Raw genomic sequence first — 26913 nt, forward strand, 5'->3', positions numbered from 1 at the left:
TCTTTTATCATCTAAAGCTTTTCTCATTTTCAACAGGCTAAAGATTGGTAAGGAGTAAAGTCCATGAGGTGATCAAAGTTTTGCCCAACAGGTCTGTTAGCTGAGGGGTTAGGGGACGTGCACCTTGCTTACCAAAGCAGCTACTTTTCACCAACTTTACCACTAAGTCTCCTAGCTTTAGGCAATGCAGCACAATCCCCCACTAGGCCATGTCCCAAACCTGCCAGGGGTCCTGAAAGCCCTTCTCTCCCTTGCCTGGATAAGGTAGCAGAGTTGGGTGAAGGCTAGTACTCTTATCTCTTTGAGAGACTGCTTCCATGGCCACATTTCCCTCTGTGCCCCCCCCAAAAAAAACTCTTACAGGTTTTGTGCCAGATAAAAATGCCTACTCATTAAGACTCTTATTAGTAACAAAGGAGTTCATGGGTCTCAGAAAACCCAAACCATGCAAAATAGAATGAATAGATTAAGACTTTTGAGAACAATAAACAGTTTTACTTCTTTGTCTCTCCAGAGTCTAGCAAGATGCTTGGAATAGACAGGGCCTATGATTTCCCTGCCTAGGGAATAGCTGGGCTCAGAATCTGTCTCCACCAAAACATATTGCTATTCACTACACAACTCATAGTCTTGGAGAATTGCATAGAGCCCTAAGAGGCTGTGTCAACCAAGGTCATGAAGCTGTAATGAGTTAAAGCAGCACTTGAACTCAGGTCTTCCTCACTTCCAGGATAGCACCCTCTCCACAATGCCAAGTCACCCACCACAAGTGCTTAATGAAAGAAAATTAATTGATTAAACATAAATTAGAGTAAATTCCTCATTATTTCTTTTTCTCCCTTCCTGAAAAACCAACATGTCTAGATAATATTTCTCTTTGTTCCCTTTCTAATATTTGAAAACATTTGTTTTCTTGGTTCCACAGGGAGCTCCTACAGAGATAAAAAAGCCTTCTTAGAATAACTGCTTTGTAATAGAATTATCATTTGGGAACATGTATATACATATCCCTAAAGCTACAGTCGGCTTGGCAAGAGCCAAGAGAATTCTACTTGAAGCAGCAAGTTAGTCAGCTTCTTTACCTGACAATTGACAGATTAAGATTCTTGTAACATTCATGGTGCAAATATATGCAGTTTTTCCTTTAGAATTAGATGTGTTTTTGCATTTCCATTATTTGATACTTAGAAAGTATTTTCCAATGCCAGAAATAACAAGGAGATTCCTAAGCTAGATCACAAAATATTTGCAAAGGACATAATGGAGAATATTATGGAGCCACTTTTTCCTACAAATCTAAGTAGCACAAAACATATTTAAATAGGACAATGTTGAAAAGCATTTTAGACATTCAATAGTTTCCCAACATGTAATATAAGTAAAAATTTAAAAAATCCTAAGGAATGATTCGAATAAAAGGAAGTTGAGTCAAATGTTTTTCATTTTTTGTGAATGTTAGTGTTTAAGAATCATAGATTTAGAACTGACAGAGACTTCAAAGACCATCTTATCTCACCCTCTCATTTTACACTTAGAAATCTGAGACCTAGAGAGACTATGACTTGTCCAAGTGTTAATAGCAGAGTCAGAATTATAACTTGTGTCCTCTAACTCAAATTCCATTCCACTTATGATTCTATGTACCATAGTATGAGTTGTTTTCAGTAAAGGAAGAAAGGAAATTAAATTTTATAGAGATACTAGTTACTTTCAAGAATTCAAATAGATGGTTAGAGTCATGCTCTCTTGAATTTCACATCCCAAAGAACTGATCTGCCTTTCCTTGATTTAAACTCTTACAAAAAAGGAGAAATGGAAATTGCTTTCAGTTATAAATCAACAAAATGGTGTCACCTCAAAAAAGTGTTTCTCATTGTCTTGAATTTCTTTTCTCTTCCTTAGTCTCAGGATCTCCTATTAGTTCTCTCTTTAATGATCTCTTTTTCTTGGTCTTTGAGTGATCCAGTAAATAGTTGGGTCATGAGTCAGGAAGATCTGAATTTAAATTCCACCTCAGACACTAGCTATGTGACTCTGGACAAGTCATTTAATCTGTCTGCCTCAGTTTCCTCAACTATAAAATGTGGATAATGACTGAACTTAGCTTTCAAAAGTCTAAAGAGAATCAAAAGATAGAATATTTATAAATTGTCTATCATCATATTTGGTACATAATAAGTAATAAGTGCCAGGTTCCTTCCTTCTTTTTTCCCCTATCCTCCTTCTAACCTCACTAAAGAATTTAGGCACTGTCCTCCCTCCTACCCTACTTCTCAAGTTGATAGTATTGGAATGTCAAAGGGAGTTAAAGTATATGTTGCTCCTTTAAATAGGAAGTGAAATTCTACTGGGATCTAGGAAGGTACAGAAAAAGGGGATAAACCCTCATATCAAGCGTTTACTGGGATTGCTGTAAGTCATGTCACCCTGAAGGAGGGACATTGTTCCTTATTCCTTCCAGTCCACAAAGGCTCAAGATATTTCCCCTTTCCCCAGAGAAGGTTCCAGTAAGGAAGGATGGAAGGGAAGGTCTGGTAAGCAGATAGCCTACTTAACAGTTTAGTAACAGAGCAGACTTGGAGGAGAGCTGATTTAAAAAAAATGCCAAGTAAATCTCCAACTTTGATGCTGGTTTGGAGAGGAGGAATGGTAAACCATTCATTGGGGGAAAAGCTATATCAGAAAGTGAGGAATAATTCTGGTAGATAAAGGGAAGGAAGGAAGGAAGGAAGGAAGGAAGGAAGGAAGGAAGGAAGGAAGGAAGGAAGGAAGGAAGGAAGGAAGGAAGGGAGGGAAGGAGGTCGGGAGGGAGGGAGGAAGGAAAGAAGGAAAGAAGGAAAGCAAAAAGGAGGAAGTAGTGTGCCTACTCACCTTTCATGAATATTTAGAAATTTTGTGTTGAAATTAAGAAAGAGACCAAGTCAACATAGTCACCAATCTTTCAGAAAGTAGGCAGGGAAATATACTTTCTCCCTCTTACTAGAGGGATGGTTGACTCTAGGTGTGGAATGGGCAAATATTATCAGGTATAGCCAATTTTGTTCTATTTTATTTAACTATAATTTGTTATGAAAGAAGGAGAGAGATCAATTTTTAAAGATTCCATTTTTTTTTTAAAAAAAGGATCAAGGGATCAGAGAAGGAAATAGCTTTAGAAAACAGCTATCATTTGTATAAGTTCTAACACCAACTTAGGAAGATTGACTTGACCAAAATCAAATAGTAAGTCATACAAATTTAGGTCAGAGATCTCAACTTTCAAACTAATTTGAAATTTACCTTTTCTTCCTACCTATGATTTGGGAATACAACTGTTTTCAGGTTTCAGGTTCCAGAATTCCTTTTCTCACTCTTTTCCAATTTTTCCATGAAGGAAAAATTGAAGAAAATGGATCCTGGTAGGTTAGTGACAAAGTCACAACTATCCTGCTTCTATTTGACAATCAGAGTAGATTTGAAATTCCTCTCCACTTGTTTCATAGTCTCCATTAGAGATTCCGACAGTTACTAGATAAAGTTAAAGACTCATGTAGTGATCTTCACACTAATTGGACTGTAATGTATAGCCTCGGTCAAGCAAATCTTTCCCAGCACCCCTCTCCACAGACGGCAATCAAGCCATTTACAGAAGATGCATTGGCTGCTGGGACCCTGGAGTAACCTTAAGCTGCACTGGCCTTTTAGCAGAAAACACAATTAATTTTGATACTGAAGGGCAATTAGGACCAGGGTTAAAATAAAAATCTTTGGAACGTTGAATGTCAAAGATTGGATGGGAAACCTTTTCCCTCATATATTTCAAAGGCCTGTTAACATACCAGCTCCTGGTTAGTCTCCTGATCACTAAATCTCCCTTTGCATTTTCAGTAAATGTAAATTGAAATAAATTTGTTTTATCAATGTGAAGATCCTGCAAGCAGAGTTATTACTATTAATTCTGATGGGCCAGCAGTAGGATGTTTACAAACACAGGTGCTAGATGGACACCTGTTACATTCATAAATTTGTAGAAACAGCTTACACATTTTTAAATGTAGAAGACAACATGTGTTTTCCATTTCTATAGCAAACACAACTCAAAGAAGTCTTTTAAGACTAGTTTTGGTTTAAACTTTCAGTAGTCAAAGGAAAGAAAAAAATAAGTACTATTTATGTAGCATAAAGCAGAGCTGTGATTTGGGAATTATCAGATTGATTAGTATTGACAGATATATTCTTTATTGGTTGACATTAGTAGCTAAGTTATTTTGCAATGAGGAAATTAACTGGAGAACTGGTAAGTATATCTCTGCTACATTTTGTACTACATAGTCACAGCCGCTGACAAACAATCTCTCTGTCTTAACATGGACACATGCTAATTTATTACATTTTAAAATACATGCATACAATTACAGAAAAGATCCCTGCTGTGTGATCTACTATTTTTTTCTTTTTGTTTGTAAAATTTCAGAGGCCACTGTTGAAAGTAAATGCTCCAATACTTTTCCCCAATAAATGCTGGCAGCCCATGTTCACATGAGTGACTCCATAATAATAATGGAAGGGACACATGTGAACAAATGACAGAAGAGGAAAAATGCTCTTAAAATGGGAATGAAAATTGCACAAGTCTGAGGCCCGAGACTTGCTTGGGCTTCCGCCAAAAATACACTGTTAGAATAAGGAACCAGTTACAATTTCAAGGTCTCATCTCTCAAACATCAAAAGGCTAGAAACAAGTGCTTTGTATCACTGGAAAGCTGCTCAGACTCATCACCAGGGCAGCCTAGACCAAACCCGAAATTTCATCATTCTTATTGCCATCTTGCTCTTTTCTCTCCCCTCCAAAACTGCTGTCCCCCAAACCATCAAAATAAACAGCAAACAGATGGATTCTTTTCTCCAAGCTTGCAGTTTCCATTTTCACACCAGAACTACTATTAATTCCATAGCTTGCCTGTTTTGCCAGGTACCATATCAAAAACAGTTGGGGAAAACATGTTCTTCTTTAATGGTCAATGTTGCATAACTGAAAGTTGACATAATATATGTATATGTGACTAATACTATGGACAAACTTCCATTCATTTCCTTATCTGTAAAATAAGAATAATAATACAACCTACCTCCTTGAGTTCTTGTGGGAATAAAATGAATATTTGGAGAGGACTTTGCATAGCTCAAAATGCTATATAGTTATTGTTGTTATTATATCTTGCCTTTTGGCTACAACTCCCTTTTCTATAATGTTTAAATTTATAGAAAAAATCAGATAACTGTAATTAAATAACTGTAAGCCTTTTAACTTTATTATAGTCTATTCATTGGTCATGGAACAGGGAATCCACATATAGAATGCCAAAGTCTAAATTAACACTTCAAGGTAGTCTAAATACTGATTCTTTTTTTTAATACTGTGATTCTTAAAAACTTCTATTCTGTTTTTTCCACACTAATATGTTACCATCGCTTCCAACATGCTCTGGGGAATATAAAAGACTAAAGGGCATTTTGTAGCATCTTCTAGAGCTAATATTCCTGACATAGTCTTAGACCTTAGGATCACCTCAATACTATGATGGAACAACAAAGGAATGTTGATATTACAAAATACAGGATTTTATGTTAGGGGAAAATTTGGGATTATCAGAAGTGATATAAAGTCTCCTAAATAAAATCTTTTCGGTTTTCTTCTACTTAATCAATTATGGAATTGATTGACTATACAATTCATTGACTACACAATATAAATATATTGATAGACTAAACCAATGGACTGTCTATTCTCTACATATCATGATTTAGTAAATAAAACTTCTTTATGTTTCTTTTTCTTCTATGGATTATTACGATATCTTTTTGGATAGTAATGAGTTTCATTGAAGATGTCCTATGGTATTCTAGGGCTTAAAGCAATCCACACCCTGACATTTACAAATAGTAGTTTCTAAAGGATCTTAATATCTGTAGATAGTTCCTTTAAATTAAATTAAAGTTTAAATGAAAATGTATACCATAACAATTACCCTTGCTATTATCTCATTAGTTTATCCCTTATGCTCAGTTTATCTTGTGATATTTTGAATTTTTCTTGTTATCTATTATACCAGTGATCATTCCTAGTTTCCTGTTTTCTTTCTAGTTTTTTGTGTCTTTAATGAGTTTGTCTCCTTCCTTCATCCAAATTGTTGATAAAAGTTGTTGAATAGGATATTACTGAAGACTCAATCATAGAGACATTCCTTCCGGTTGACAATCTCTTAATCTATACTCATTAAATACAGCTAATAACTAGCTACTATTTCAACTAGCTCTATTGTTAAGCCAGCTGTCCAAATTATCCACCATTCTTGCAATTTTACCTGCCTACATCTATTTCTAGTAATTCATCTCTTTGACAATCTTTTAGGCCACTCTTTATAGGCAGATAATTAGTTTAAGCCTACCATACATTTCTCTTTTGTCCTTTGGGTTACTTGGAATTTTGATTCTTCAAAGATCATGTCATTCTATGTTTCATAGGCATATAATATCACTAGAAATATTAATATTAAAAACTGGAATTCTATGATATGGATAATCTTAAGATCCTTTGAACAAAAAAACCCATTGTTTTCAAAATTTACTCAGCTATTTCTTCTTCCCATTTTATTTGAACCTAGACTATTTCTTTAGGTTTCCTTTCTAATGGATAGTCTGAATAACAGGACTTCTTCATCTATTTAACTTTTTCAATATTGATAAGCCAAACTGCTCTGAGTGACTATTTATCTTATTTAGAAGACTTTGCAATATCCCAAGATTTGATGCAATATCATAGTATGTCATCTTCAGACAAAAAATACGTGGAAAAATTTTACAATATACATGGAAAGTTCCTTTCTGGAAAATAATGTTTATATCAGCATTTTGCTCACTCTAATCATTCTTTTTAAAATGATATAAATAGGATTTTGATTTCTCTGATCCTCTGTCAATTTTGTGCTTTTACAAATATAGTCCAATATAGAATATCACTTATAATAAAGTCTCCCTTTTTCTCTCTCATGCCTTCATCAAAGATGTAGCAGGAAGCAGCATTATGCAATAGAAAAATACTCATTCTGAAATTAGAGGACCTGGATTCATCTAATATCCTATCCTAGTATTGGTGTGACCTTGGGCCAGTCACTTAACATCCTCCAGACTCAGTTTCCTTATCTTAAAAATGATAAAATTGGACTAGATAACATCTGAGGAACCTTTCAGCTTTAAATCTTTGATCCTATTCATGTATAGTTGCCCTTGATTCATGTGGTTTTATTTTTTTCCTCATAAGATTATAAAGATAAGGAAAACATGGAGCAGTAGTTATTCATACTTTAATCAATCTCTTTTTCTATACTAATATGATCTAAGTATTTTTAAAAGAATTTATCATTCCATCTTCTTTTCTATAACTTGAAAATCAATACCTTAGTGCTTTTAAAATTGTGTCATTTTCAGCATATTTTGTATGATTGAGTTGCCCCTTCCATCTTTTTGTTTAAGTATGTACACATTAGGGAGTCCAAATGTAGAGGCTTCACTTTCACTGATGGATAAAGGATTCAAAATCTTTTTCATTTTTGTTTATCCTTAAATACTCTTAAACTGCTCTGATTAACTTGAGACTCTCACCAAGGTTTCCCTGAAATTGTTTTCTTTTCTATTCAGAATTTCTTATTATATTTGAGGTGATACTCCTATACTATTTTCTTTAAATATTTTTATAAATGAGTTCATATTCTGAATTGATATTTCCATTGGATCACATTTCTCTAAATGGTTTATGAACTTTTTTTTTTGGTTTGTTCATTCTAGTAGCTGATTTACATTTCTTAAGATTCTTCAGGAAATGATGGTCTTATGTTTTTGTTTGTTTCCTTATGCATTTCCCATTTTCCTCTACCTGTTTAATTAGGTCAGATTAGAGATGTTTTAATTCCAAGTCACATTTTTTTTCTTTTTTGCACTGATTTTGTGTTGATCTTCACCTTAATTAGTTGATGGTCTGTCATAAAGAACTGATTGATCCTACATTGATCACTAAGTTTCATGCTTATTAGAATATAGCAAATTTCCTTTTTTGTGTGTGTGTGTCATGTAATGTAGAGCTTGCCATACCTAGCACGTCCTCATTCTCTTCTGGAAGAGAATTTGTTCAAATATGTTCAATCCACAAATGGATATGCTCTTTCATTGAATTGGTGATTGCTTCCAATCACACATGTTGCTGTCTCTGCATTTTTGCCCATCCTGTTCAACGTTTGTCCATCAGTGTGTTGTGCTTAACAACTACCTCTTAGAAAAAGATACACTCAATTCATATGGTCATTTGGTCAATATTCTTCATTCATTTGGTCTTTTATATGATAGAAAATTTTTATATGAAGAGATGACTGGCATAGTAAAATGAAAGTAGGACTGAGAGTCAGAAAACCAAGAATACCTGGCTTTATATCTAGCAATATGCAAGGAGAATGACCACAAGTAAATTTGTACAACTTCTATGTGTTCCAGCAAACTAAGGCTGCAAGTTATAAAGCAGGGGCAGCTACGTGGTGAAGTGAATAGAACACCAACCCTGGAGTCAGGAGGACTTGAGTTCAAATCTGGCCTCAGACACATAATAATCTAGCTATGTGACCTTGAATGAGTCACTTAACCCCATTGCCTTGTAAAAAAAAGCAAGTTATAGGGAAGTTGCCAATATACTTTGTTGGAGGGAGTCACCAAAGCAGTGAATTTAGGACACAGATGAAATCACGGGTTCAAACCAAATACATGCACACTCATATTCACATGTGTAATACTTGCTTTAATGAATTTTGTGCAGTTCAAATGAAATAATATAAGGAAAGCACTTTGCAAACCCTAAAGACTTAAAGAAATATAAAATGTTAAATTTTTGGATAAATGAGATGTAAGACTTCCTCTTTCATGAAATCTTTAGTTTTCATATATGTTGCGTTTAGTTTTTACTCTTAGATTGTGTGTTCCTTGAGAGTAGGGACTTTTTATTAAACTTTTTTTTTGTATTTCCAGCACTTAGCAACTGATTGATGTGTATTTTTTTCTTTTCTTGGCTATAGCTTCTATTATTAGTTCTTAAATAATGATTGGGCCATTATTTGACCATAGTCATAGCTATGGGTATTAACATACAACTTAAAGTTAATAGGAAGAGTATTCTTTTTAACTGGAGTCCTGAAATATATTCTTTTCAAAGGGATCATGGGGTAATAGGGCATAGTGAATGAAGAGCCAGCCTGGGATTTAGGGAAGCACTGGCTACTCTGACACATTGGATGTGTGATCCTGGCCAAGTCACTGAACCTTTCATTCTCCTTCAAAACAACCCTCTGAGGCTTTAAGTTTCTTTCCTCTCATCCTAGAATTCTTTTACACTAATAAAATCCCGGGTCAACTTCCTAAAGGGAGCAAACTTTTCCAAATGAAAACAGAAAGAACAAAATATCCACTTATTTAGATTGAATTTTATACTTATTTTTTAAAAAGCAACATACCAAAGTGAGTGATTTCTCTACATTTTCATTCAACAAATATTTATCGAATATCTATTATATACATGGCATCATTTTCAAATTTGTGGGATATAAGAAAGGCATAATAATAGATCACATTAATGTAGTGCTTTAAAGGTTTCAAAGTACTTTGTCTTTAAAATGGGAATAAAGATAGCATATGCTTTACTGGGTTGTTAATAGGTAGGTATCAAATAAGATAGGGTATGCAAAGCACTTTGTAAAATGTAAAGCCCTATTTAAATATGAACTATTATTATTCTGGAAATCCTAAGAGCACAACAGAGATGAGAGCAGGCCTACTTTAAGTTTCTGAGAAGCATCTGATGTAAGGACCAGAGAGAGAGAGAGAGAGAGAGAGTCTCCCTAAGAGCTTTAAGGATGCCTTGGCTCAAAAGTAATAGTAGGATTTCATGGAGAGGAAGCAGGGATAAATTAATTATTTACAGACATTTGTGGGACCTTTTATGAGTTCTCTCTGTGGGGTGAAACAGTGGTTGTCCTGTACCTGATATCCTTTGCCACCTGAGTGCATATGAGCTAGGCACCTTCCACATCAATGAAAATAGACACAAGATATACATATGTTATATTCTGAGATATTCTTGATCAAACTTTGTACAGAGCAATAATATGTCAATGCTAAGTGAATTTTTGCATAACTTTTCGAGTTAACTCCAGTATATGCAAACCTAAAGGTTGGTGGAGGAAGAGTGAGGGCACAAGTCTTATAAACAATAATGCAGCTGCGAAGTATCAGAGTTGTCATAATTCAGTTTATGATTCTAAATGAACTGTGCAGACAATAAATATTATGAGTTCAAAGGAAGGAGATCAATGTTTGCCAGAGTTTCAAAAGAAAGCTGCCTAAAGGATTTGTTTGATGATGGAAAAAGTGATGTCAGGATCTAGAAATGGGTAAACAAACAAAGTAAAAACTGTGGACTGATATATAATAGAAAATGAATCTTATATTCGTTACATCATTTAGTTTTCAGATATATAGAACTTCAATAGCCTAGTTCGTAAACTGGACAGAAAGGAACTAAGAGTGGCTCAGATAGATTAATGGTTAACAAGACAATATGTTGACCTCAGGAGAAGAAAATCGAGTTTAAAGTGTTATTTCACACTTGACTCTAATGTGCAGTGGGGGAAATATGACATCTTAAATATGCTTTATAAAAAATATATTTTTGAGTATTTTGACTAGAGGAACTCTGTGTTGTGTATTAAATGGAAGAAACATCATTCCCTAGGTACAGGGGAAAATCATTCTAATGGCAGAAGGCCATATTTTCTTTATGGCCATTGCTGTTACTATATCAGGTATAATCCCTGGCCTATAGCAGGAGAGTAATATACTGGAATAAGGGAATAAAAGGTGGAGGGAGAGAAAATTCTCTAAAGGCATACAATCTGTAGTGCATGAGAAAATTACCCTTGAGTTTAGAGGTTAGCTATATTTAAAAAAGGAAGTTCAAAGGTTAAATTGTGAAATAAGTAGTTGGTCTTTGGTACTTTTCTCCATCATCCCCATCATTATCAGTATCATCTCTCATGTTATTATATCACTGGAATATGACCTTCTGACCATTTCATAGAGAGAACACAATTATGATAGGTTATGTGGGGATTTATTGGTTTTTGTTCTTAGGAAAGTTGGATCCTTCCACTTCTATTTTTTAATCTGTTTAGGGTCAGTCTTGAGTGATATTCTAAAGTACTTTCCTCACAGCAACCTTGGGTAGTGAAATAGAGAGTTCTGGCAAATGACTTGTCCATGGCTACATAGGTGGAAAATGACGCAGATAAGATTTCTAGGCTTCCTCCAAAAGCCAAGTTTTCTTTCTGCTTTCTATCCTTTCATTCCCTCCTCTGTCACAGACTTTATTGCTTGGGTCAAGTTCCTCTAAAACAGATGTTTTCTGTTGATCTTTGTTATTGGGGTTGCCTCATTGGGCAGTATGATTTAAATTTGACCTATCTTCTGATGAATGCTGATATTCTCCTCCTGCTTGCCTTTTAAAATTTAATTAAATTTAATTTTTTAAATTTATTTTCATCCATATGTACATTTATATTTTTAAGTTAAAAAATTTCCTTCCACCCTCCCTTCTCACCCCTCCCCCAACCCCTCAGCGGTGAACAGTCAGGTTAGCATTGTACATACATATTTTTGGTTTGTTTTGGGGGTTTTATTTTTTTTTGAAAGGCAAATGGGGTTAAGTGACTTGCCCAAGGCCACACAGCTAGGTCATTATTAAGTGTCCGAGGCTGGATTTGAACTCAGGTACTCTTGACTACAGGGCCGGTGCTCTATCCACTGTACAACCTAGCCACCCCAATTTTGGATAAACATGTTTACAGATTAGTTCTTTTCATTATGAGGAATTAGTATTAAGGCAAAGATATACATAGGGGATAAATTTTATAAAGTGTTCATCAGATTCTGAAGGGTTAGTTTATTGTGTGTGTGTGTGTGTGTGTGTGTGTGTGTGTGTGTGTGTGTCTGTATGTGCTTTGTTTTGTTTTGTTTTGTTTTTCTTCATCTGGATGGAGATAATATAGTCTATAACCAGTCAGATGCAGTTGTCCTAGCTCTCTGAACTGCTGAGAGGAGCTGCTTCCATCAAGGTTGTTCATCTCACAGTATTGTTGTTAATGTGTACATTGTTCTCTTAGTTTTGCTCCCTTCACTCAGCATCAGATCCCATAAGTCATTCCATGCTTTTCTTGAGTCCCACCATTTGTGGTTTCTTATTGAACAATAATATCCTGTAGTATTCATATACCATAACTTGTTTAACCATTCCCCAATTGATGGGCATCCCCTCAATTTCCATTTCTTTGTGACTATGAAAAGAACTGCTATGAATATTTTGGAATATGTAGGATTTTTCCTTTTTTTATGATTTCTTCTGAGTGTAGGCCTAGAATTGGAATTGCTGGATCAAAGGGTATGAACAGTTTTATTGTACTTTGGGAATAGTTCTATATTGCTCTCCACAATGGTTGGATCTGTTCATAACTCCATCAGCAATGCATCAATGTCCCCTCCTACAACCTCTCCAACATTGATCATTTTCCCTTTTTCTAATCTTGACCAATCTGATAGATGTGAGGTGATACCTCATTGTTCTTTTAATTTGCATTTCTCTAATCAATAATGATTTGAAGCATTTTTCATATGAATATATATATATATATATATATATATATATATCTTTAATTTCTTCATTTGAAAACTCTCTGTTCATATCCTTTGACCATTTATCAATTGGGCAATGACTTGTAACCCTATAAATTTGGTGAAATTCTCTATATATTTTAGAAATGAGACCTTTATTAGAACTCCTAGTTGTGAAGACTGTTTCCCAGCTTTTCACTTTCCTTCTAATTTTGGCAGCTTTGATTTTATTCATGCAAAAACTTATCAATTTAATATAGTCAAAATCATTCATTTTGCAGTTTACAATGTGCTCTAATTCTTGTTTTGTCATAAATTTATTCCTTTTTCATTGATCAAATAGATAATTTCATGGTCTAATAATTTATCTATGATGTCATTCTTCATGTCTAAATCCTGTATCCATTTTGACCTTATTCTGGTATAGGGTATGAGATGTGCATCTATGCCTAGTTTTTGCCATACTATTTTCCAGTCTTCCCAACAATTTTTGTTAAATAGTGAGTTCTTATCCCAGAATCTGATGTCTTTGGGTTTCTCAAATTGTAGATTGCTGTAGTCATTTACTGCAGTTTCTCCCCTTGCTTTCCAAAGCTGCCAGTTCTATTTTGATGATTTATTCTAAGACATCTACATCTTCTAATTCAAATAAGTTAATTCAGTGTTAGTGTACTAGTAGAGGAAAACTAGAGGATAATCATAGGATTTTTCTAAGTGAAATCTGCATAGGTATAGATATAGTTATAGCTTAGATATCTTTTCTTTGGTCTCAAGCTCTAATTTCATCAATATGGGAAACTCAATATAAAAACTGCCTCAATTGGAGTAGAGTAACAAGTTGTAATTTATTGTATTAGGGATTTATCTGTTACTGAAGGGTCATACAGTCAGTATGTCACAGAAATGGAACTTGAACCTGAATCTCTGTCCACAATACTATATTGCTGGGACAGCTAGGTGGCACAGTGGATAGTGTACTGGCCCTGGAGACAGGAGGACCTGAGGTCAAATCTGACCTCAGACACTTAATAATTACCTAGCTGTGCAATCTTGTGGAAGTCACTTAATCCTGTTGCCTTGCCAAAAGGGGGAAAAAAACCACAATATTATAATCACTTCTCATATGGAGAGGTAGGCATGCTCTTATACTATTGCTAGACCTGTGTCTTTCTGTCTCACAGAGACAGCATGTGCCAGAGATAGGACTTGAACAAAGCTTATTATTCACTACTCTAATCTGCCCAAATTATGGATTTTATCCATGTTTTCTGAAAAATTACCTTTCTTGGTTATGTCTAATGAAGAGGTTTTCTGACCCAGTTCGTGGGAAGAACACAATTATGATAGGTCAGGTAGGGATTTTTTGGGGTTTTTTTTTTGTTCTTTGGAAAGGTGGACCCTTGAAGAGCTCTTCCACTTCTACTATTTAGGTAGAGTTTACCATTTTTTCCCTCTGTTTAAGGCCAGTCTTAAGCATTAATTTTCTAGGTCATTTTCCTATCAGTACTTTTTGATCACTTCACAGTAGATTCTCTATGAAATTAATTTTACTTTTTTTTCAGTCCTAGATCAACAGAGAAAAATGGATGCCCGAAAAAGGCATTTGAAGCATAGGAGGTTATTGCTCTTCTTTCCAGCAGACTCCCCCCCCCCTTCCATTTTATTCAGGGCATAATTTCTATCAGCAGGTCTCTTTTCAGTAGGGTCACTTTTTTTTCCCCCTTCACTTCTGAAGCTTGTACATCATCCCTACAAGCTGTACTTGGGAAACCACTAAGTGATGTTAGATTTGCACAGTGGGTAGTTTTTATAAATGTTTCTCTTAAAAAGCAACATCCCAGGGAAATCCCTGGGAGGCACATACAGCAGAAGGCATACTAGCAACTGGCAGAGTGTGTGAGGGGTTTCCAGGGTTGAATCTATTGCTCTCAGGGATTGATTCAATTTCTGTTTTGTCAGCCAGCTTAACTGCAGGCTGCAGTGAGTTCCAAGCTTTCATATACAAAAGGGATATGGGACAAATAGAGGAATAGGATACTGATGATATTGTGAAATATTTTAATATACATTAATGCAATGAATTGTTTTACTCCAAAATTTTTGTCACCGATTGTTTATATGTAAATAATCAAGCAATGCCCTGGGGTTAACAACAGGAATAATAAAGACAAACAATAAAGTAAATAATATTTTAAAAGCTAATTTTCTTCTTTTAATTCCTCATATTTAATTCCTCATAGAATCATTTCTTATAATCCTTTAGTTAGAACTCCAGTTTTGGATTGTCAGTCTCCCTTTGAAGGATCCATTTGTTTCCTTTTTTGTACCTCAAAAACCACACCTTGTATGGAATGTGTATATCATTTATTTTTTGGTAGATGTATGATCTTTATTTCTATCTGATTCTTTTAGGACTTAAACCTAGCAATGGGATTGAGGGACCAAAAGATATAAACAGTTTAGAGATTTTTTTTTTACATAATTCCAAATTGTTTTTGAATTCACAACTCCAATACCAGTCTATTAGTTGCTTCTCTTCCTATATGAGAAGTAGCTTAGGATGGTGAATAAAGAGCTAGCCTTGGACTCAGGATAATGTGCCTTCAAGTTATGTCTGTACTACAAACTGTACCATATGACCTTGGACAAGTTTCAAATCTCAGTTCTCCAGGCAACTCACCAAGACCCTAAATTAAAAGGGAGGTGGTAGGACAACCTCTTCATCGGGAACCTGTTATGACATTGAAGTCACAGATCTGGTAGAACAAACAAACAGGCAAAATAATCTATCTTTCCACAGCCCCTTCATCAATTGTTATTTCCATCTTTTATAATCTCCATAAAGAGGAAGGGTAGTTTAGTGGCCTCAGAATTCGAAAGACCTGATTGCGAATTAGACAAGTCATTTAGCTCCCAGTTTACTCTCTAAAATTAGATATTACAGAAGAGTGATTACCTTGCTTTAGGAGAGCTATTTTCCTGACAAGGAGTTCTCTATGCCAACAAAGTCACTGTTCCTGATCAAATACACCCATATACAGAAATATGTACTCAAATAGATAGTATGTTTATACACACACACACACACACACACACACACACACACACACACACGGAGGGGGAGAGAGAGAGAGAGATTTGTATATGCCATTTTTATAAGTGTGATATCAAATCTCAGAGGTATTTCTCATGTTTAGTTTGACTATTTTTGGCACAAGTTGATTGTTTGCATTTTAAAAAACCTCTTTGTTTAAATACCTTAAATAACAAATACCTTAAATAACAAAAATAATTAAAGTAAAATTGAAATTTGGGATCTGAAAGATGAAAACAAATTTTTTTCCCTTCTCTGCTCTAGAAGAGGAAGTCATGGCAAACTCAGTAAGTGAATATTTTGAGGATGAGAGATAAAGATACACTAGCTTGCCCAAAATACAAAAGGCTACTGTTGAAAGACTTATCTATAAACAAAGTCATGAGTCAAAACAACTAGAGATTGACTGAAGACCAGAAGAATGAGAGAGATATCTTTCTTTGGGGCAGAGCAGTGTACACATGACAGGAAAAAACATCTTAAAGAGGTGGGGGCTAAATCAGGATCTGGATGCAAACTGAAAATCATCCAGGAGATATTAAAAACCCAATATCCAAAGTAGTAAGCAACATCTGGATAGGGTTCAGACTTAGTTGTCATAGATCTTCATTTATTCCCATTCTCCTTTGATTTTTGAGACCCACAGAGAAATGGAAAAGAATAATAAAATCTATGATATTCTTGGTCAGTTTATGCACAGATGAAATAATGGTGTAAGAAACATCATGGAGACTAGTTCAATTCTTTTTTTTTCATCATATTCAGAATATAACAGGAAAAGACTTGAAATACACTAAAGCTAATTAGTTGAATAATCATAGGATCACAAAATCTCAGGGTTGGGCAGAAACCAGAGCCTGGATTGCTTTTATAAAATCCATTGCAAATTCTTATACAGCTTTGAAAACTTTCGGTGAGAGAGAATCACTATTTCCTAAAGCAGTCCATTCCACTTTTGGACAGCTCAAATTATTTGGAAAGTTTTCTTTATGTTTAGCTGACATCTGCCTTTTTTCCAATTCTACCTTTAGAAAAGCCCTCATTTCTATCCACTAGAACCAAACAAATTTAATCCCTTTTCCATACAGCAACCTGTCAAACAGTTGAGCACAGCTATCACATGTCCCTTAAGTCTTTTCTTTTCCAGGGTAAACACCATTAGTTCCTACAACCAATTTTCATACGGTGAAGGGAATAGAAATTATATCATTCTACTTTCTATTCCTGCAAATATATCAACCTGTTAAAGTCTTTACTTAAATGTGATACCTAGAATTGAATAGTGACCCAAATGTGCTCTCACTATAGCAGAGTTCAATGTGATTATTGCTTCCCTTTTAGCTAATGGTATACTTCTTTTACTGTAGTTCTTTTCAAAAATTTTTTTTCAACTATTTAAGGCAATGGGGTTAAATGACTTGCTCAGGGTCACACAGGTAGACAATTTGTTACATGTCTGAGGTTGGATTTGAACTCAGATCTTCTTGACTCCAGAAACAGTGATTTATCTACTGTGCCATGTAGTTGGCCCCTGGTAATTCTTTTTTTTTAATAGCGTGTCACAGTTCTGACTCTTACTGGCCTTGTCATTATTAAACACCCCTAGTAATTTTTTCAGATGATCAGTTGTCTAGCCATATTCATTGCCTAGACATTATATTGTACTTGATAGTTGATTTTTAGAGCAGGTGTAGGACTTTACATTTATCTTAATAAAAATTATCTGTCAAGGTATATTTTACATTAACATGGTAACACTTTATATATATTTAAAATTTTTTATTTATTTAAGGCTATGGAGTTAAGTGACTTGCCCAGGGTCATACAGCTAGGCTATTATTAAGTGTCTGAGGCTGAATTTGAATTTAGATCCTCCTGACTCCATGGCTGGTGCTCTATCCATTGCACCACCTAGCTGCCCCACACACTTTATATTTTTGATAGCTAAAGCATTAATAAAATAGACTATATATTTGGTCCAGAGATAAATACAAGGAAATGAGAGTATACCTGCCTTCAATGAACTGTCATTTTAAAAGGGAAGGCAACATATAAATGAGTTCTATCAACAGGAGATTATACTTTGTAACACAGCATAGGGATAACAGAGTACAGAGACCTGGATTTAAGCAAGATAAGACCAAAATTGGTCTCTTATAACCCAGGGGCAGAGTCTGAAGTTCTGGAGATAATGACCCAAGTTGAGACTATGTAACTACAAATTATGAAAATGTTTTTGTCATTCTGTAATTTGAATCCAACCCCTCTTTGGAGGTAGATAGATTCATCATCATCAGTTGATCGTTGTATTAATCAGAATTCTTAAAGTCTTTTATAGTTCTTTTTCATTAAAATCTTGTATAATCTTGCATAAATTTTTCTCTTTTTCATCTTTCTCTGAATCTATTCATCTATATATTTCCATGTTCCTCTGAATTCATACAATTTTCTATTTCTTATAGAACAGTAAATAGCAACACTAATGTTGGGAAGTTTTTCCTTACATTGGTCTGAAATATGTCCCTCTGTAAATTCTACCTATTGTATCCTATTCATTGACTTTTCTCATCTTCTTTGAGTTTGGAGGTTCTTGGGTTGTTGATCTTAATTACTGATGGCAGCATCTTCCTTCTCTTTGATCTCACTGTTCACTGTTGTTTTCAGTTATGCCCAATTCTTTATGAACCCATTTGAAGTTTTCTTGACAAAAATACTGGAATGATTTGCCATTTCCTTCTCTTGGTTATTTTTTCTTTTTTCTTTATTTATTTATTTTCATTCATATGCACATGTATATTTTTAAGTTACAAAATTTCCTTCCACCCCCCCCCAGCATTGAACAGTGAGATTAGCATTGTAAATACATATTTTTAATAAACATGTTTGCAAATTAGTTATTTTTTTGGTATGAATAATTAGAATTAAGGGAAAGAGATACATAAGAGATAATTTTTATAAAGTGTTCATCAAATTCTGAAGGATTGCTTTTTTTGTTGTTTGTGTTTGTGTTTTGATTTGATTTTCTTCCTCTGGATGAGGATACCAATGTCCATAACCAGTCTAACACAGTTGTCTAATACATTTGAAAACTGTCTATTCATATCCTTTGACCTTTTATCAATTAGGGAATGACTTGTGACTATAAATTTGATGCACTTTTCTATGTATTTTAGAAATGAGACCTTTTTCAGAACTTCTAGTTGTGAAGATTGTTTCCCAGTTTCCTTCTAATTTTGATAGCATTGCTTTTATTCATGCAAAACCTTTTTAATTTAATATAGGAAAAACATGTATTTTACAGTTTATAATTTGCTTTAATTCTTATTTGGTCATAAATTATCCCCTTTCCATAGATCTGATAGAATATTTCTTGGTCTAATAATTTATCTATGGTGTCACTCTTTATGTCGAAATTCTGTACTCATTTTGATCTTATTTTGGTATAGAGTGTGAAATGGGGATCTATGCCTAGTTCTTTCCATACTATTTTCCAGTTTTTTCCAACAATTTTTGTCAAATAGTGAGTTCTTATCCCAGTGGCTGATGTCTTTGTATTTGTCAAATAGTAGATTGTTGTAGTCATTTACTGCAATTTCTTTTAAAATTATCCTAATCCACTGATCCATTACTTTATTTCTTAACCATTACCAAGCAGTTTTGATGTGCCTCTTTATACTGTAGTTCTAGATCTGGTAGAGTTAGGCCACCTTCCTTTACATTTTTTTCATCAGTTCCCTTGATAATCTCGACCTTTTGTTGCTTCATATGAATTTTGTTACTATTTTTCTAGCTCAGTAAACTCGTTATTTGGTTTTTGATTGGTTGGTATGGCACTGAATAAGCCATTTAATTTGGGTAGAATTGTCATTTTAATTATATTAGTTTAACCTAACCATGAGCATTTGACATTTTTCTAATTATTTACATCTGACTTTATTTGGGTGAGAAGTGTCTAATAATTGTGTTCATACAGTTTCTGGGTTTGTCTTGGGAGGTAGATTCCCAAGGATTTAATGCTGTCTATAGTTACTTTAAATGGAATTTCTCTTTCTATCTCTTGCTCTTGGGGCTTTGTTGCTCATATGTAGAAATGCTGATGATTTGTGTGGTTTTATTTTATATCTTGCTACTTTGCTGAATTTGTTAATTGTTTCAAGGAGTTTTTTAGATGATTTTCTTTGGTTCTCTAAGTATATCAACATATCATCTTCAAAGAGTGAAAGTTTTGCTTCCTCATTGCCAATTCTGATTCCTTCAATTTCTATTTCTTATTGTTACAGCTAGCTTTTCTAATACTATATTGAATAGCAGTGGTGACAATGGGCATTCTTGTTTCTCCTGCTTAATTTATTTATTTTTTAGGGGGTTTTTTTTGGCAAGGCAAACAGGGTTAAGTGGCTTGCCTAAGGCCACACAGCTAGGTAATTATTTTAGTGTCGGAGACAGGATTTGAACCCAGGTACTCCTGACTCCAGGGCTGGTGCTCTATCCACTGCGCCACCTAGCCACCCCTTCTCCTGCTTAATTTAATAGATTTGAAAACTGAGGCAGACAGGGTTAAGTGACTTGTTCAGGGTTATGCAGTTAGAGACTGAGCCCATATTTGAACACAGGAAGATGAATCTTTGACTCTAGACCCAACACTTTGTCTACTGTGTTACCTTGCTCCTCCAATAATAGCACCACATTGGCTGAAATAATTTAGAAGGTATTTGACATTTGTTTTTCTTGGAAATATGAATGAATCCTTCAATTTTAGCTCACGTACAAAAAATTTGTTATAGATCATAAAGAATAATTTTTTTATAATTTGGAACAAAAAGACAAAAGGAACTGAGCAAATAAGAGTAGCCCCAAATTTGAGTATGGAAAGCAAGAACATTAAGGAAGGTGAAACTCACAGCACATTAGACAAAAATATAAATGAAAGAACAGGCAAAAATATATTGTACAAGGGGAGGCTAGGTGGTGCAGTGGATAGAGCACCAGCCCTAGAGTCAAGGGTATCTGAGTTCAAATCCTGCCTCAGACACTTAATAATTACCTAGCTGTGTGGCCTTGGGCAAGCCACTTAACCCCATTGCCTTGCAAAAACTAAAAAAAAGCAAACTAAAAAAAAATACATTGTACATAATGATTATTTTATGGATAAAAATGAGATAAGATAAATGGTCTTCAGGATCCCTCCTGGTTCAAGATCATGTTCTCAATCATGCGATCTTATGAAATAAAAATACATTTCTATAGTTTATTACTACAGGCTAGATCTTGGTAAATTATGAAAAAATTATGAAAAAACACTTTATTATTCATTTATAGTGTAATTTATATGATAGTTTTTTGTGATTAGGACATACTTTCTCAACTAGACTGTAAGATCTTTGGCATTAAGAACTGTTTTTTTCCTATTGATTTTTCCTTGAGAAGAGCATCAAGCATAGTCAAAGTTCAACAATAATTTTTAAGTATCCATAATCTGTCAGATTGTAAACCCTACAATAACAGAGATTTAGCATAATTTTCTTTGTATACTCTCCACTGACACAGTGTTTTCTAGGTATATAAAAATATAGTCAATGGATGGACAGATGAATAAATAAATAAGCAAAACACTATCCTAGACTCTAAAGATGGTGCAAAAATATATAAGAAATGGTTTCTGTACTCAATGAAATTTAGTTAGGTGGTACATATATAGAGCCATGAACCTAGACTTAGGGAAAAATCTATTCAAATCTTGCCTCAGACAAACTATGTGATGATTGGCAAGTCATTCAATCTTTCACAGCCTCAGTTTACTAATCAGTAAAATGCAAAATTTTTTTGAGGATAAAATGAGGTAACATATGCAAAGCACCTCATAAACCCATAAATACCCCCTTTCTAGAAGAACCCTCTACATCTCTATCCCATATAGGCAAGTTTGAGAAGCAATCAGTCATCCAAAAAGTCCCAGGCAATATGTGAGGGGCTAAAAATAAAACTAGGAAAAAAAAAAGAAACAACCCCTACTCACAATAAACTTGCATTCTATGCAGGGGGAATAGGCACATATGAAAATATGTGTGGCATCCATGTAAAAGTTAACAAATACAAAATTAAACAAAATAGTTAAACACAAGATAGTTTGAGAAGAAGGGACTTCACAGTTGGGAGAATCAGGAGAGGTCTCACTGAAAGAAAGAAAAGGACATTATGAATCAGAGGTAAGGAGGAAACCCATCCCAGGCAAGGGATGTCTGGGAGTCATCTCCATAAGACAGTTAAGCCCTTGGGATTTAATGAAATTACCAAGAAAAGGTTTAGAGAAAGAAAAGACAACATTATATAGTTTCTTTTACAGAAGCCAACTAAGTTAATGAAAAACCATAAAAAATTCTCCAGAATCTGTTGGTTGTGGTCTTTGTGGTTTTGTATGATCATAATCATTATGTTGCAAAATAACTAGCATAAGTAAACCCAAGCAAATATGCACTGAGATCACTTACTGATTTCTTCTAACAACGATGGGTCATAATCATACACAGTAGGCACATAAATATGCTTTCCAAGAAAATAGTAGTCTTGTATGTTTTATCAAATATACTCTGCTCATTCAATGTGATGACTACAAGCTTTGCTCAGAGTTAAAAACTAACAATCAAGTCTTTGAAAATGAAAATGAGTTTGAAGTGTTTTTGTTTTTTGATAATAAAGGGAAAATGGTGCCCTAGATATACCAGGGGTCTATTCTGCTACTGGTACGTTAACCTCATGAGGTCTAGTAGCTTAATTTAGATGCTTGTCTGAGATGTGGGAAGACTGAGTCAAACCACATTGGCCTAGAAATGTAAACTGTACTACCAATCTGCCAGGCATCCTTAGTTCTGGCTACATCGATTGTAAGGTTAAAAAAAAATGAAAATCAGTCAGGTATACTTCATTGTTTCTATTACAGGCAAAGACCAGAAGTTGTAGAAAGAAGATGGAGAGTTGGTGGGGGCAAGAAATGGAATATGACTGAACTTTTGTAAAAGTCACATCATCCTTTACTCTCATCTCCAAATTGTACTCTTGTTTGGAGTTCAGATGTTACAACATCAATTGATCTGAATCCACTTTTTAGGTTTCCTGGTGGACACTGCAAATGAAAGCAGTTATTCTTGTATCTTTACTTATCTGAACTGCTTAAAAAGACTTGAAAATAAACCATTTTAGTTTGCATAAAAGGCTGCACACAAATGTCCCTAGTGGAACATAAGGAGTTCCTTAAGAATGATGTGTGACTTCTAGTAAGCTAGTGAAGGTATTTATTTTTCTCTTCATTAAGAAACAACTTATCATTCTGGTTAAGGAGCTGTTAATGAGTTTGTTGGCACTAGCTGAAAAATGACTTCAGGATGTTCCTTAGAGAACTTATATTGTTTGCATACATAAGCAATTCACTAGGTAGAATGGATCACCTACAGTGGGCCCCTCCCCCCTTCTAATTCAACAGGTTCTAGGAGGAAAATTGCATTTATTTCAGAAAAAAAGAATTAAACATTTGTCATGTACAACACTACTAGATTCAGGAAAGGTGTAAAGATGAGACTGTCTCTGACTTCAAGAATCTTCTAAGTGGATAATTATGTACAATTAACTTTTAAGTAAAAGAGAAAGTACTCTTTGTGTTCTGAGAAAGGAAAACAAAAGCATCATGGAGGAGGAGTCATTTCATAGGTCAAGACAAAAAAAATCATTGGCTTAGTCTAATAGTTCATCCTATCAAGATTTTTGTAACCTAACATTCAGTAAGCTACCCAGCCTAGCTAGCTTCACATCATGTACACGTTTAATGAGTATGGCATATTTATCTTTAGCCATCATTGATAGAAATGTTCCTGTATCTCTGAGGAACTCTGCTAGAGACTTCCTGCTAAAATGACAATGAATCATTAATAGCTTCTAGATCCATCTTATATTATCATCAAATCCACATATCTCCAATCTCTTTTACAGAAAAATATAAAATACATTCTAAAATGCTGGCTAAAATTGAGTTAATTCTATCTCCACCACCCTCTCTCCACCCCTGAACTACAAGTTTTGCTTTCCTGTACCAAAAAGAAAATGAGGTTAATCTTGCATGAATTAGCCTTGAAGAGGCTATACTGACTTTTTTTGTAATCACAATTTCTTATTATGGATGTTCATTAATCATTTCTTTAATTATTTCTTGAAATTTTCTCTGGAATTGAAAACAAGATCATGGGCCTACAATGCAACAACAGCTGTCCTGCTCTAGTCCTGCAGCAAGCTCTTTGATTCTCCATAATTTTTCACCTTTTCCTTTGACCTCTTAGCCTTCTTCTGATATCTTGAGAATTGATTCCTCAAGCATTCAAGTTTCCATTAACACAGTTCTTTGTATTTACTCACTTTCATATAGATGCCCTTTCCACCTTCCTTGTTTTCAGTGTCATCTCCACAAAATTTAGATATATATATCTGGTGTCCAAATATCATCATTAAATAATTGATTACAAATTATTTTGCAGTTCTTTTATTTATTTTTATTCCAGTTTCATTTTAAATGCTCTTCAGTTCACTTGACTTAGTTGCTAAGCTTTCTTTAAGTTTGGTTTTCTTCCACTGATTCTGTTTTATGATCCAGTATAGCTGATAATCTACCATCAAATTTCTCTGTAAGATTTACAAATATATATTTGAAATTAGTGTTGCTCTTGGCTGTCATGTATCTCTCTGCTTGGCAAGGAAGTCAAATGTTTACTGATTAAGTCAGTTTTTAATTTCTTTTTGATCCTTTATGGCAAGTGATTTAAATTTCAGCATGAAATCATTGAATTTGGTGTCAATGTCCTTTCTTCCTTCATTTTTCACTTTCTATCATCTCTTATTTTACAAAAATCAAGCTAGAAGTATTTTTAATTGCATGCCATTTTTTGCATTTTTCTTCTTGTTTTTTTCAGTTCATTTAATAAATATTTTCCTATACCTAAGATATACATATATGAAAGTATGTGTGTTAATGTATGTATACATGCACACATATGAATATGTGTATACATAAATATAGAGAGAGACAGAGACAAAGACAGAGACAGAGACAGAGACAGAGACAGAGACAGAGACAGAGAGAGAGAGAGAGACAGAGAGAGTTGGAGGAAGTTAGAAGTATGCCAGAATGGACAAAGTATAGGACTTGAAGCAAGGAATAACTGATTTTAAATTCTACTTCTAACACCTTGGGCAGTCACTTAATTGTTTATGACCATTGGTATATCTTTAAAACTAAAAGTTGAAGAGAAGATGAATACCTATAATGGTGGAAGAGGTTACTTTTCTAGAAGTTTCCTTTATCCCTAAACTTATGTGCTCCTAAATGTAGAGATGATTATATATATATATATATATATATATATATATATATACACACACATACAAATATAATTATATATACATGTTAGATGCTCAAATTCATGCATTTATAAGTATATAAATAAATCTAACGGTGATATATATATAGATAGATAGATACATAGATATCAAATTTAAGCATACATATTTTAAATTTATTATTAACTTCCAAATTCTATATTTTATTTTATTTTTTTTTTGTAAGGCAATGGGATTAGTGACTTGCCAAAGATTCACACAACTAGGTAATTAAGTATCTGAGGTCACATTTGAACTCAGGTTTCCTGACTCCAGGGCCAGTACTCTATCCACTGCACCACCTAGCTGTCCCCAAATTCTATATTTTAAATAAAAGTGTACATTTTTAGTTTTTACTACTTACTTGTAGTAAGTAATACTTTTACAGATTTATATATTGAGGTAATTAGTGAAATGACTGTCTGATATTAACTCTTTAACTTCTGGATGCTGAGTCAGTTATTCTAATCCCTATTATGTTTTATATGTGCTTATATCAGTAACAGTCTATTATTCTCCTTTGGACCAAGTTAACTAGTACATTGGATAGAGTTGTTCCTGGAGTCAGAAAAACCTGAATTTATATCATGCACCAGGCACTTACTAATTGAGTGACCCTAGGCAGATCATTTAACCTTACTATTTAGTATAGGTTTTTTAAGAATCAAATCTGATCATTGTAGAGTCATTTGGAACTTTAAAATATTATATAAATTCTTGAGATTATCATTTTTTTATTTACACTTAACAACAACTCCTTCCACTCCCTCTTATTCTTCCCATGTCTATTCCATTTCACTCCTAATATTTTAGGACCAAGAGGATTCAGTTATTGGCTCAGTATATGAAGATTTGATAATGACCTCACTCAAATGGGTGTGATTGTTCTCTTGTCATTCCAGTTTCCTTAAGCATTTTCTTCCTATTTTAAGGGAAATTCCTCCTTTGTCTTAATACTCATTGTACTGAGACTTAAAGGTGTGACAGTAGAAAATGATAACGGACAATATATTTGCATTTGACTTAGTCAGCTTTCTAAAGGATCCCCCACCCATCCTGAAGGACTTACCCATTATGTTATTTTGTTTAAAGTACTTCAGTATTTCAAGTATTTGACTTTCTGTTTCCAAGTCTTGTTTTAGGGTACTGGTTCTCAAAGATATGTAACTTTAGAGCCACATGAACAATCACTATGATCAAATGAAAGTAACATATTGATTTCTTTTCAGAACTTGAAGGATTATAAAAATGTTGACTTTATTATTATTATCATTAATTATTATTGTTATTATGATGATGATGATGATTCAAAAGAGCCAGAGGAATCTAAATTGAGTCCTGTAAAGTCTATTATAACATGAACATCTAAAACAGTGTTACTTAACCTAGGATAGTAGAAAGAGGATTGGACAGAGAATCAAAATAGGTTGATTCCTAATTGTATCAATAATTAGCTAAGTAATTTTCATTCAGCAGATCCCATTTTACTTCTTTGAACCTGTTTCCCAGTTGATGAAAAAAGAGGTTATACTAGATGATTTCTAATATTTCTCTAGTTCTGAGATGCTATGACTTCATATATAGAACAATTAAGCATAGATATTGACTTGTGGACAGAATAAAATGATGTAGATGAATGAGAGGAGCATAAAATATTAAACAGC

General features: G+C 34.1%; 1 long non-coding RNA gene across 2 annotated transcripts in view; it reads left to right on the top strand.

Annotated features, from left to right (window-relative positions):
- LOC141520038 (uncharacterized) overlaps nucleotides 1-26913 on the top strand; it is a 623376-nt gene that overhangs the window by 66174 nt on the left and 530289 nt on the right. The window lies entirely within an intron of this gene.

This window comes from Macrotis lagotis, chromosome 4 (genome assembly GCF_037893015.1).
Source record: "Macrotis lagotis isolate mMagLag1 chromosome 4, bilby.v1.9.chrom.fasta, whole genome shotgun sequence".
Lineage (NCBI taxonomy): Eukaryota > Metazoa > Chordata > Mammalia > Peramelemorphia > Peramelidae > Macrotis > Macrotis lagotis.